At 41.4% G+C, this 14,139-nt stretch overlaps 1 protein-coding gene across 4 annotated transcripts in view; it reads left to right on the top strand.

Annotated features, from left to right (window-relative positions):
* The window catches only part of ak1 (adenylate kinase 1), a 61,912-nt gene that overhangs the window by 26,433 nt on the left and 21,340 nt on the right, over positions 1-14,139 (top strand). The window contains exon 1 of one of the 4 annotated variants that reach the window (NM_001006816.2): positions 2,622-2,654. The exons of 1 other annotated variant lie outside the window; for it this stretch is intronic. The gene's annotated coding sequence lies outside the window, so the exon portion shown is untranslated. Of the gene's footprint in view, positions 1-2,621; positions 2,655-2,817; positions 2,842-10,467; positions 10,669-14,139 lie in introns of those variants that run through there. 2 more of the 4 variants (XM_031890360.1, XM_031890359.1) reach the window with 2 other exon arrangements.

Consider the following 14,139-nt stretch of genomic DNA (forward strand, 5'->3'; position numbering starts at 1 on the left):
TGGGAAGGGGTTAAACTTAGGGCAAACCCCACTGACCCCCAATAAACTGACTGAATTATTAGCATATTAATCAATGGAACTCTTTATATGAACTGCTTATTAAAGAGTAATATCAGCTGTTTATATTGCACACACAAGGGGCGTGGCCAATATTTTGATACTGTGCACTTGTGTTCATGGGGGGCCCCATATAAATAATTTGTGATGGCGGCCCTGTTGACAACGATGTCATTCTGTAGTTTCTAGTAAGAAGCATACTGTATACTATAACGTGCTTTATTACTCTGTAGTATACAGTATGCTTCAAGCTGTCACATCTGGACTGAGGTTCAAAGAAGGCCCTGGTATTTTGAGTACACAGAGGGCCAAAAATTACTTTCAAGACCCAATAAATAGTGGCTGGTTGTGGCATTCCACAGCGGCCCCTGTGGCATTTACCAGAATCCACAGATTGCCAGTCGAGGCCTGTATCTAAATACAGCCCCTGCAGTATGTTAGCAGCTGCTACTATGTAGCACTCAGACAGATCCATCCAATTATGCAGTATATAACAGTTACAACGTACTACTACTATTACATACAGTGCCCTTCAGATTTGTCTACGATTAAGGGGTGTTCATATATTGTATCTGTCAGGGTTAAAATTCCTACTGTTCTAAGAAGTTACCATTTTGTACTGCAAGATTATTGGACCCCTAAACTTACCTCATTTATGTACCTTATGCAAAAAATGTAATTACTTTTGTAGTAACATAAGTAACTGGTATCAAGTAATAAGGCAGAGCAGTGTGACAAGGGCAGGTAGGTGGGCAGGGTTTAGGACAAACTCCACTGACCCCCAATAAACCAACTTATTAGGACATTATCTTATGGCAGCATTGCCTATTGGTATTCACATAGTGCTGGATGTCTCTGCAACATGGGAGAATAGTATCAGCTATGAACACAAGCCCAACAGACTATGAAGGCAATGTAAGGGTGCAAAATGTTCTGGTTGACCCTTTAACTTTTGAACTTTCTTAAATCAATACAATCTGCTTCACATTACAAGTGACAACAAGTGGCCTGTAGCAGGATATAATTAGATTCTCTTGTTTTCTTTTGGGCATTATAGACTTAAAATTGGAGTACAGATCACCCTCCTATAATCTATCTGTAGCCTGATAAAGTACTATAAGTACTACAAAAGCAAGTAATGTTATTCTTAAGTATAGAGTTTGGATACTTTCATAAAAAGAATTATTATACTGGCTGACCCATGTTACTCAAAATCTGTATCCTTGTTATGAGTTTAATTGTAAGCCCTGACCAAAGGCTAGCACTTCACTGGAAAGAAAGAGACAACCATAGCCTTAGTACTGTATGTAGAAAGAAAGAGTATGTAGAAAGAAATGTATTCTTAACTTTGTACAAATCCACCTTCCTTTCCTGTTTCTACCCTGCAATATATAAATGAAGAGGACTGTGTGTAATGTAATTCCTCGGTGATCATGATAACACAAGGACTTTGTAGTGACATTACTCCACACCCACAACTGTCTGCATTTTAAACCCAAAGTACCCAGTGTGACCTACACGTACAGCACCCTAAAGTATATGGAACGTATAGCATGCAGACAATATTCAATCATAGCCCCAAATCCTCCATGCAAAATACAGAGCCGCTGCAATAATACCAAACCCTGCAGTATATAAATCTTGCACATCATCACTTCCTCTCAAGGATATATTTCCTGTCAAGCTAATTTACATTTAGAGTTTATAGTCTTTTCAAACATAGGCACTATTTAAGACCTGTTTTAAGATCTTTTTTTTTTAACCTGTAGCCCTAACATATCAGCTATATAACTAAGGTCCTTCTTTGAAAATAGATCTCAAAATGTATCATGGGAAATGGTCACTCACACATGTTCTGAGAGCACTTTCAGGCTGATGCTGTGCCTTTAGGTGCACACAGAGGGTGCGGAATCAGCTTTTTTTGTATGCCATTAGCCAAGACCATTTTTGCTTTCAAATGAAAGCCCAGTTTCTCAAATCTAAAGTAAGGGGGTGGGAGGGGGGCATCATGTTGTTTTCTGTATGGAAAATGATCTCCCCTAACATTCAATAATGTTCTTAAGTATGTGTTTACTTTAAGTTCTAGCTACCGCTGCCCTCATATGAAGTTCTTACAGTGCATTATGGGATATGTAGTCTTCGCACCTGCTAGAAAACCTCTCTGGCTTAAGATATCCTTGTAAATTACTGTAGGGGGATACACTCACTGTAGATTGAAGAGGGCAGGAGCAACACGGGTTATCCAGTTTTTGAACTACAACTCCCAGAATCCCATTCCAGCATAGTTCAGGCAACCTAATGTAGATTAAATGGGTTAATGGGCTCTGACTATGCTTGTATAATTTCCCTATGTGCTCTTCAGCACTTCCTAGTTGTGTCACTGCCACCCTCTGCTTTCCCCTCCCTGCCTTCCCTCGCTCGCACATTGAAATGCAGCTCACATCTTAGCAGCCTGATGTCCTTTACAGGCTCTGATATGGCGAGATATCCCACTCCCAGCATGCACTGCACCAGTCAGCTATATATAGAGACAGAAATAAGCAGGGCAGCTGACGGACGATACTAAGCCCTCTCCTCTCTGCCCCTGCACAAGACAGGTCAGTATGCCAGCACATGCAAGGCAATGGGAGGGTTGGCTTTTCCTGCTTTATTTGCTACAACCGATGCTTATATGCCTCAGTGAATTTTAGTTATTAATAATCATACTATCAGCATCATCTTATAATAACTGTCTGATATTTATCATTTATTTAGTTGTTCTGTTGGCCAAAGGAAGAGAAGTGGGTAGGAGCTTGCATGCACGTTATAAATGTATCGCCTGTTGCTCTGCAAGGGGTATTTCCTTCAGGTCTGACCACTTGGGGTAACTGACAGCCATCAACAAATATCTACCATTTAAACTCTGTGTAAATGCTCTGTTGCATGATAGGTAATGTAATAACAGTAGCAAAAACAGCCCATAGCAGACGATCATATCTTTCCATCCACACAGTAGCGCTCTATAAAGATATACAGATATACACAGTGGGCTTATAAATGCTACCTGATCATTGGTTGCTATGGGGTTACTAGACCTGCAGCAAACACTGCATCTGTTGGAGATATTAGAGAATGAGGTTTTGTTTTTAAAAGGGTAAACATGTACTTTGATTTAATTTAAAAAGCAGTTTCAGTCTTCTTTGTGGTCTGAGCCCCCTTTTGGAAAAGCACCCTTAAAACCCCTTTTTCCACTGCTGAGGGCTCTCCTAATGTGGGGTGCTGTTTGTTAAACCTATACCATAAGTCAATCACTACATCCTTGTGTGTTCTAACAAATGTTGCTTCCTGGTGAGCACAGGTTGACAGCAATTTGCCTTCCAACTATTAGAGTAAGAACCAATAGAGCGGTCCAGTCGCCCGCAAAAGATCTCTATACTATCGCAGATGACGAATCGCTCAAAAAAGCCTTTTCACTGGCAACAATAATAAGACGTTTCCTCCTGCAGGCAACTTTGCGGGACTTTGAAAAACGAAGTGATGCGAAGGGCTTTCCACTGGCGACTCCTATAGTTGCCGGTGGAAAGCCTTTTCGGAGCAGTTCGTGGGCCGCGATAGTAGAGATCTATTGCAGGCAACTGAACCGCTCCGTGGGTTCTTACCCTTAGAGTGAAAACACATGGAGCTACTAGTAGCATCTACTTTTTCACAGCTACTAATCTCCAGAAAATACCCTGCTATAGACAATACTGAAAATTGCTTTTGCTAAAACACACATAGGGACAGTTATCAGTAAATGATCAGTATTGTCTATTTTAGAAGCCGCGACAAGTAGCTGCTACTATTAGTTCTGTGTGTCTGCACTATGAGTTCCTTTACATGGAAGAAAGTGACACAATATTTAATGTGCCTCAGAAGAACACAGGGCAGGCGAGATGGTTCAGCGAATAGATCAAACCGTTTGAATATTGTAACCTGACTCTTTAATACATATCCTTTCAGATGGACTCAAATTTCTTAGCAAGCATTACTTCCTCTTTAAACTTATCTTTAGCAACTCAGGGATTCCTAGTGTACATTATATTTATCACTTAACAGTGTACTCTGAGCATTCACTCACACGACTACAGGGCTCACACCTTTGCATTGCATTGGCAGGTTTGTCAAGCAGCAGATTATGCCTTTTTACTGCCACGTAAAGAATCCGATAATTCCTAATCAGTGATGTTTCAGCAGGTTTGTGTCCTGATGTAACACGCACTGACTGCATAGGGTCATTGATAGAATATAAATAAGTCAGAGCTGCAGGGGTTAAAAGCAAGTCTATAGTGTGATACACACAAAAGAATAAATGAAACTCTATCTTTAAATGGATACAATACTAGATTTATATTAGTTTCTCCTTTACCTGTGTATGTGTGAGTAGCTTAATGTTTGTCCAAAATTACATTTTAATTAATTTGTATTTGTATGTGAGCAGGGGCTATGATTGTGCTTGCCTGGGTAGATAAATTAGCGCTTAAACTACTGTTTGTGAGGGTGTGATAGGGGGTTTAGATTATATGCTCGAAACAGATGTGGATAACGCAATATGTAATATATTATAGGTTCCACGACAAATTTCCCTTGTCGCGGGCGACTAATGTCCCCGAAATGCCATCCCACCGGCAAGAATTTAAATCGCCGGTGTGATGGCATACGCAACGCAGCGATTTGCTGATGTCGTGGAAGTTTCCTCTCAAGGCAACTTTGGCGATTTCGGCAAATCGCCACGTATGCCATCCCACCGGCGATTTACATTTTCACGGTGGGATGCCAATTCAGAGAGATTAGTCGCCCGCGACAAGGGAGATTTGTCGTGCGGCGACTTTGTCTCCCCGGCTATCACAGCCCTAAAGGGGCCAAAGCAGATAGTACGGGACACATGGAGGGCAATTATTTTTTGTGCTGAATGGTTATTTGCAGTACAGGATAATTTACTGTAAATCTGAAGTCCTTCAATTCAAGGATCAAGTCCTTGAGTCCAGGAATCTTGAAGTCCAATAAGCACAATAATTGGGGTGAACACTTACTTGGAGTCCTTAATATAACAATATATTTATGCGTGTATCCTTGTATATAAGAGTGCAATTGTATATCAATATAGGGTGTGGCTTGAACTCAAAATCATCATCATCTTAGGTTTTAAGATCTTAGTTCTTAGATCTTAAGAAGAACAAATAGGTTTATTCAAAGGTACAGCTAACGTTTCAGCTGCCTCCGCAGCCTTTCTCAAAGTAACAAACATGCAAAGTGTGTACACTGCTAAACACAAATTGGTGTGAAAAAGGTGACATCATAGAGTGCAGGTAAATAAAAAATACGATGTTTCAATATATAAAATAAAACAAAGAATCAAAAAACAAAGATTGCTCGTATGGCATAATGAGAACACCACTAATGCTTACCTTTATCTTTATTGTGGTGGTGTTCTCGTTATGCCATAAGAGCGATCCTTACTCACGTTACCCCCTTGAGATTTCCTCAACCAGCCTCATATGCACTATACTTGATGTGTGTTGATATACTTACCTTACTACTACTTTGATATTTTACAATTTGTCCCACTAGCGCTACTCAGTATCTCCTAGACCTTACATATGGGAGTTGCAGTTCAGCTTACTGGGACTCCAGTTTTCATTCTTGCACATTTTCTTGTTTCCTTAGTATGTCCCTTCTGTCTTTTGTTGTACTCACACGACTTTGTTAAACATTTTCTTTGTTTTTATTCTTTATTTATTTTATTTTATACATTGAAACATAGCTTTTTTTATTTACCTGCACTCTATGACGTCACCTTTTTCGCGCCAATTTGTGTTTGTGTGCACGCTTTGCATGTTTGTTACTTTGAGAAAGGCAGAGGCAGCCAAAACGTTAGCAGTACCTTTGAATAAACCTATTTGTTCTTCTTAAGACCTTTGATTGCGATACCTCATTCCTACTACCAATACTACATTCTTGTTTGGACTGCACCCAGGCCCCAGTGACCAGATGTTATACGTTAGTGCCTGTTCTCACTCTGACTATATATATATATATATATCATCCCATTTTTTATACAGGGACTATTTTTTGGGGGCCTCAAGTACTGCAATTCTATATCTGTCTTTATTTAAAAAGTGAATATTGTCCTAATAAAGCCAAGTTGGGTACAATTATTATTAACATTTATTTATAAAGCGCCAACATATTCCGCAGCGCTGTACAATTACAATGTTTCATACATTGGACATACAGAGTAACATATAAAGCAATCAGTAGCCCATAAACAGCCAGCTAGCTAATCCAAATCACTGATGGGTAACCTACAGTGGTTAGCAAGATGGATTTAGACCATGGTGAGACAATCAATTCTTAGTTTGTTACAGAGCTGGGTCCAGTTTGCTAGAAAAGGAATTGGGAATTTAACTGTTCATCCTTAACCCTTACAGAGGTGAACAATGTACTTTTCCCAAGATTTCTTATAATTCTCCATACTCTGGGCTCCAGTACAGGAATTTATTCATGGTATCTGAAGTAGAGCATGAGGTTAGTTGGCCTTTCTACGAGACACAAGTTGCTTTTAGTGCACAGATATCAGATGGTTTCGCCTTACTTGTGTGACATTTTCACATGCCGAGTATCACATGACATGGCCATTTGAGCACCTTATCCGATATATTATCTCTGTTGTCCAGTTTCAGTGTAAAAATACCCCCACATCTTGGAGAGGGTCCTCTTGCTCACTTATGTTAATAAAATATGTTTCACAATGCGGATACTAACATCCTGCTGCAGAAGCTCTTGGGAACACACATTTTACATGCCATTTTGGAGCTTCCCAAGCCTGTATTTCAGAATGTAAAGCTACTTAATTCGGAACTGAAGGCAGACTTGAAAAGTATGCCTTCCCCTACACTCACATATAGCATATACTGTACCTGTCCCTAAATCATAATGTGTAAAGCAATAAGCAATGCTTCATACATATCATTGATTTCTAACCTGTAGCTACTCATGTGGGCATGGCTAGATTGGGATGCAACTTGCACCTGAGCCTTCAAACCCAAGGGGGGGGGTGGGGCCCACAATGACAAATGATTTTACTTTCCCTAAAAGCTAAAAGCAAATAAGTCACTAGGTCAATATGGCTGCTTCATAGAGATTGGATGCCATGATTTGAATTGCAGCAAGTGTGTTGCCCATGCAATGTTTCTGCCATGCTAGTTTATAGCACGCAAAGTGTGTGTGAGTCGCAGCTTTCACATAGGCCTTGTTCTTGCTGGATACCAGGGAACAAGGGTGGGAACAGAGGGACCCTTGCATTACTGTACAATTGCATAGTAGATTTTACACTGATACATAATAATTATACTGCATGTATACTCTACCCCTCTATAACAAACTTAATTCAGAGAACAGGTGAGGAAGAGCAGGGAGCTAGCCTCGATATGCAGATACTGGAAGCACTCAGAGCACTGTACTAGTTCTATTCTGTTGTACAGTAGCCTTAAAATAAGAAGCCTTTCTGTTCTAAATAATATGAGTCCAAATGACATTCATCTGATATCTTTAATCTTAACTTTGAAAACTCTTTAGTTCTGTCAAATCAAATCAAAGATCTGATTTGCTGCTGGTAGCTGCGTGTAAATAGGCTGGTGCAATTGAGCACCCATGTTAATAAAGTAGCACTCATAGCTGAACTCCCTCCCCCCTTTTTTTAGTTGTTAATGCTAGCAAGGACATACAGTACAAAATATTCAATCTGCTTTGTTCAGTGAAAATTTTACACTCCTTGTTGTATATAATTCTGTTAATAAAGCATTTGTGTCCCACTGCGGATGTTCAATGGCTATGGAGTACATCATAGAAATGTGACAGCACAGAAGGGCTTTTAGCAGTAAAATCTCCACTAAATCTGGCTTCCCTAAGCTAGTTATAGCTGGGTGGTGTGCAGGGAAGGATAACATTTCATACTGCTTGTATGTAGTATATGGGCCTCGGGAAAAGGACAGGTGTTCTGTTAAATGTCACCGCACGACTTGCATTGCATTGCCTTTTACGACCTTACCATTTCCGGCCTAACCTTTCAACCTATGACCTTTACAGTAGCTGCAAAGTATGGACAATCCATTAAAACCCTAAATAAAGCTCAGTGCTGTACCTATATCTGCATATTCCTGCTAATATAAATACTTGGGTATCCCTATCATACAGACTTTAATTTAATTAATAAAGATGTCTCCATTGCTATAATTGCCTCTATTTCCTGCTATGTGTATCTAGCTAGAGCAGCAGGTATTCATTTTAAAAGGAGAGGTTAAGCCACTGACTCAAAAACTGCGGTGCTGGAAAATATAGTGGAATGAGATTTGGGTGTGATTATTACTTGCTACCCTTGGTACCTCCTGGAACTATAACAGGGTGACAGTTACCCAAATGTTTCTATAGACACTAGTATTTCTATACATCTGTAACCTTATTATAAGCTAAGGCCCAGTCTAAAGGCCAGTTAGGGAAAGATTTGGGGAGAGTGCTTATTTGTGCCCTGGGTACCCCTGGAACTATAGCAGGGTGACTGTTACCCCAATGTTTCTATATATCTGTAACCTTGTTATGAGCTAAGGGGGCCCAGCCTGAAGGCCAGTTAGGGGGAGATTTGGGGTGATTGCTTATTTGTGCCCTGGGTACCCCTGGAACTATAGCAGGGTGACTGTTACCCCAATGTTTCTATATATCTGTAACCTTGTTATGAGCTAAGGGGGCCCAGCCTGAAGGCCAGTCAGGGTGAGATATGGGGTGAGTGCTTATTTGTGCCCTGGGTACCAGTGTATCTATCTATCTGTAAACTTGTTATGAGCTAAGGGGGCCCAGGTGAGGGCCTTCTAGGGTGACATTTAGGGTATTGATTTGCTGTCATTTTTTACGGGCCCACCGGGCCCCCCCTCTACAGGGGCTTCCGCCCGACGTCCTCCCCTAAATGCATGTATGTGAAACGCATCAGGGGAGGACATCGCTGGCCAGGAGAAGCGGCAACAGGGTCAGGTCTGGGCCGATGGGGCCCACTAGGGCCGGGGCCCACCGGGTATTTTCCCGGTGTCCCGGTGGCCCAGTCCGACCCTGATTACAGCCATGCTGTAGCAATAGTAGGATGATGCTCTAATCCTTTTTACTGCTGTTCCCACCTCTTACTCTCCTCCCAGCCTAATTTGTTCTTATTTATTCCCTTGCTCCCTATTCCCATGGCATATCTTTCTCCGTATTTCCCATACTAGGAAGAATAGCACTGTTGTACTGTCCATAGCAGCTGTGTGGGTGATGGGGTTGACATGTGCCCTCCTGCCTACAAATACACCCAATGCATTCCGGTGGAAAAGGGGTTACTAAATTATGAAGTATTTAGCACAGCTCAGCAGGATGCTCACATTCCCAGACTGAGTTCAATTGTAGTTCCTACCTTCAACTGTTGTGGAACCTTGAACTGCTGGGTGACAGTTAATGCTAATATCAGACGAGGCGTCTGGCGTATATTTTCGGCAAGTGGAAAAACGCTTGCCAAAAATACCGCCTTCTGCCTGTGCCTATTTACGTATTTCGGCTACATGTGCCTGCACCGGAGCGTATCTCATTCATTCCAGTGCAGGCACAGGTAGGAGGCGGATGGCGGTATTTTCGGCAAGTGCTTTTCCGCTTGCTGAATATATACGCCAGGCGCCTCGTCTGACATTAGCCTAAGGGTGAAGACACATAGGGGCTGATTTACTAACCCACGAATCCGACCCGAATTGGAAAAGTTCCGACTTGAAAACGAACATTTTGCGACTTTTTCGTATGTTTTGCGATTTTTTCGGATTCTGTACGAATTTTTCGTTACCTGTTAAGTTTTAACGCTACGAAAAATGCGCAACTTTTCGCGTAAGTTTTAACGCTACGCAAAATGCGCAACTTTTTACGCAACTTTCGTAATGGATAGGAAAACTCGCGTTTTTACGCAAAAATCGTATTGGATCCGAAAAATTCGTACAGAATCCGAAAAAATCGCAAAACATACGAGAAAACGCAAAGTACCGATCATTACGAAAAAAACGCAATCGGACTCCATTCGACCCGTTCGTGGGTAAGTAAATCAGCCCCATAGAGCTACTTGGTAGCAGCCACTTGTCACAGCTACTAAATGTCAGAAAATACCCTGCCATAGACAATACTAAGAATTGCTAAAACACACATAGACACAATTATCAGTAAGTGAGATCACAATTGTTTGTTTTTGTAGCAGTGAAAAGTAGCTGCTACTTGTGTCCTCACCCTTAAGGTCCCCATACACGGGCTGATTCTAGCTGCCGATATCAGTCCCTTAGACCGATGCTGTTGTGGATTCAGATTTCTAAGCACCATTCATAGAAGAATTGCCCTAGAGAGCAGTATAATGCACACACAGCTCATCTGATAGGGTTAAAAACCCATTTTGTTACAACCTTCCTTACGTCACCCGTGCATCTAGCTACCCGCCTCCCTACCTTTATATTTCTCATCGACTCAAGCTGGTATGAGGGTAGCTTCCAACTGTGCTCTTCTGCCCCACTTCCCTTAACCTGTCGGCTGAGCTTCCCAGAGGAGGTAATGTGACAATTGAACCATGGGCTGACCCTGACAAAAGTCTGTCTCTGCTTGATTAGGCTTGCATCAATCCAGAGAGAGAAGAATATCTTATTGTACCTTGTAAGATGCATGCAAGCGAGGTTTGCACCTTCTGTGTTTAGTGGAATGCTTACAAATACAAAAAGACAGTTTAAGTGTAAGCCATTAGCCCTCAAGGGCAAATAAGTATATGGATATCAGTGCTTCTGGCAGAGCACAAGTGGGGAAAAAGTGCTAGAGTTAATGTGCTTTTATTGGTTTATATTGCTTATTGTGGAATGTTTACTGTAATACCATCTCCAGTACCCCTGATGCGCCACTCTCATTCATATCAGAGGGTGTGGGCACATAGCAGTGCGCAGCTAGCTGGTTGAGCAAGTTCATTTTTTATTGCATATGGCTACTGTACATGCAACTACATACAGCAGCTGTATGGAATGACCAATTCTTAGGGGGACTCTAAGGATAGTTAGTGTTGAACGTGATTTGTATGCACTCATGTATAGGCAGTGAATATAAATGTACTACTGAGCAAGTTTCTTTTATACTCCACATCTCACTGGTTGGTCTGGCTGATTATGGATTATGCCCCCTACTTGCCTTGAGATGAATCAACAAGCAACCGTATTTAAAGGATATTGTGACAATCTATAATCATCATATGATATAGTGCTATTAATGTGTCCTATGCAGACTTTTCCTTAATATTGCATATTTAAAAAATGTATTATCAATATGAAGGTACCTGTAGTTCGATTGTTTTGTTTCACAGGATTCATACCATATATGGATAATTTATTATCATTACTAACATTGCTGTCTGTGGATTGGGTTTAGCCCACAAGCAATTATGCAAGCTAAGGACTAAAACAAATAGGGTTCCTGGTCAAAACAGGCTTACTGTTGTTTACTTACTAATGTTTACTTTCCTATATAAGTTCTTTGCTGCAAATAGTTAGAGTAACGTATCTGCATACACACACAGCACTGCCAGTTCATGGATGAGAGATAGGAAAGTGCATGGGTGGATTCCAAAATGGCCAAGGGGCCGGTAGCACAAATATGCCATTGTTTTAAGATTTGCTTTTCCTAACACATTTATTTCAGTTATTTCTGTTTGAATTGCACACACTGATCTCAGAAACTGGCCAATCTCTAAAACAAAATTTCTAGAAATATAGCTCCCAAACTGTGAGACTGGAGTGGAGAGGGCAGCTGGAAGGTCAGTTATGTGTGCATGTATATATATATATCTTTACTGTTTTACTTCACTATTACATTTTTAGAAATATAGTAATAGTACAAACAAAGTGGACAAATAATATTCAATTACAGGTGCTAAGAGAAAAGGTAGAAGGGGATTCCTGAACTGTAGAGCTTACAATCTAAGTAATAGTGAAATCTGGAAAAAAAAAACCTATTCAGTGTCCTGGAAAACAAGCTTGAAGGCCCTGTAGGGTGAGATTTGGTTAGAATGTCTATTTGCTCTCAGAGATACCCAGAATACCCAGTGGATGTGATGACACATCCAGTATGGCTGTCATCAGACCCAGGGTTAAAATGCGCCGGACCTCTCACCCCCCCCCCAGCCGATTGATTTCAAGAGGTAAGTCTGGCATTGGCTTGGGATGTTTTTTTTTTTCCAGGTGCTCAAGTGCCTATATATAAATACAGCCCTGGACACACAGCATAAATAGCAGCATTAGGGCAAGGGGACATGTTGAGCATCCAAAGCTTTGTTCCGCAGGTGCAGGTGCAGGTGCAGGTGCAGGTGCAGAGATGCAAATTTACTATAATCGGTGGCTTCCTGTATCTGCACTAAAGTACAGCTTCTGCATGCATCCGGTGCAGAGAACAGCCTGGAAAATCTGCTGCAAGTTGCAGCAGAGCATATAATGGCACAGTCCTGCATAGCGTTGATGCCTCTATATAAGCCCTATGAGCCATTCATGTGCTGTCTATATAAGGAGATATTCTATCAGGCCACCAGCAGTTTGCATTGCCAAATTCTAGTAACTGTTTGGTTTATTAGAATTGGGAAATTGTGGGTCAGAGATACCAGCATATTCTTTCGTTAGTTATTTAATAGCAAGCATCGCTGTTGATCAATAGGGAATGACAGCAGCTGAATTTGTTTACAACAATGAGCTACCGCAGCTGAAGTGCATCTGCATAATTACTAGCTGTAATCAAAGAAGCTGCATTTATGGAAGTTCCATTTGTGGAGGCTTAAAGGGAATCCTCTGAGGATCTATCTGCTGCCTCTGATTGAAGCTCTCCCTCTATTCGTTTTCAAAATGGCTTGTAAAGAGCTCAGTCTGTAACCCATTGTGCTGAGTGCATTCTTCTCCTGTTAAGTATAAGGCTGATGTCAGACATGGTGTATTCTCGGCAAGCCGAAAAACCCTTGCTGAGAATACGCCCCACTACTGTAAATGCGTCCTACCTTTGCCTGCATTTACAGCAGCGGGGCGTATTATCGGCAAGCGGTTTTCAGCTTGCCGAGAATATGCCACATCTGACATCAGCCTAAAGGTGACCATACAGTAAAAATCAGCTTGTTTGGCAAGATCGGCAACCAAGTGGATCTTTCCAAATATGCCCACCTCAAGTTGATCCAATTGTTTGTCCCTCAAGTCAAACTATTGAATCATAGTTGCCACTATGTACAAATCAACACGCTAATCTGGTCCTCGATCTGGGACAATCAAACCTGCCAGCGCAACTTCTTTCTTATTTATCCAGATATTGGTTGGGCAGGTCCGTCAGCGGGTCCCATGGCCCATATTGGTCTGTGTATGGCCACATTAAGTCTTCCCACTTTAGGAGACATGTACCACCCCTACCATAGGACCTTCTGTATATGACAGAGGCTCCTCTTTTTAGGGTTACCTGGCAATAAATCCCCTTACTCAAAAGTCCAACGTGTGCACTAGATGAAAAAAGGGCTCCAGAGGTGTTAAAGTGGCCATACACTCATAGATCCACTACTCTGGCGTGGTTGTTGGGGCGAGGACCACATCAAAAAGCTGATGAGCTTCTCGCCTAATAAGATTTTTAAACCTGGCAAACTGACATAATGGGTGGGTAGGCCCATCTGAGGGCACCATTTGGTCCATTGGCAGTTTTTATCAGCCAATGTATGGCCACCTTTAGGATCACAAAAGCAGCATATCTTCTTGAACACCAGTAAAATCAGAAGCAACTCTTTATATGATATATATCAGGTGAAACATCCTGACTTCTGTTCAAAGGTCTTTCTTTCCTGGGAATGTGTATATTAACGGTGGGGGATGCCATATTGATTAACATTCAGCTAAGGGCTCTGGCACACGAAGAGATTTGTCGTCGGCGATTTTTAAAAAAGAGATTTGGCGACAAGACGCCAATGCTAAACCAATGGAAATTGTCAGTGTCAAAATATACGAGGCTACTTCAAGTCGCCTGCTG

This window comes from Xenopus tropicalis, chromosome 8, assembly GCF_000004195.4.
Source record: "Xenopus tropicalis strain Nigerian chromosome 8, UCB_Xtro_10.0, whole genome shotgun sequence".
Classification (NCBI taxonomy): Eukaryota; Metazoa; Chordata; class Amphibia; order Anura; family Pipidae; genus Xenopus; species Xenopus tropicalis.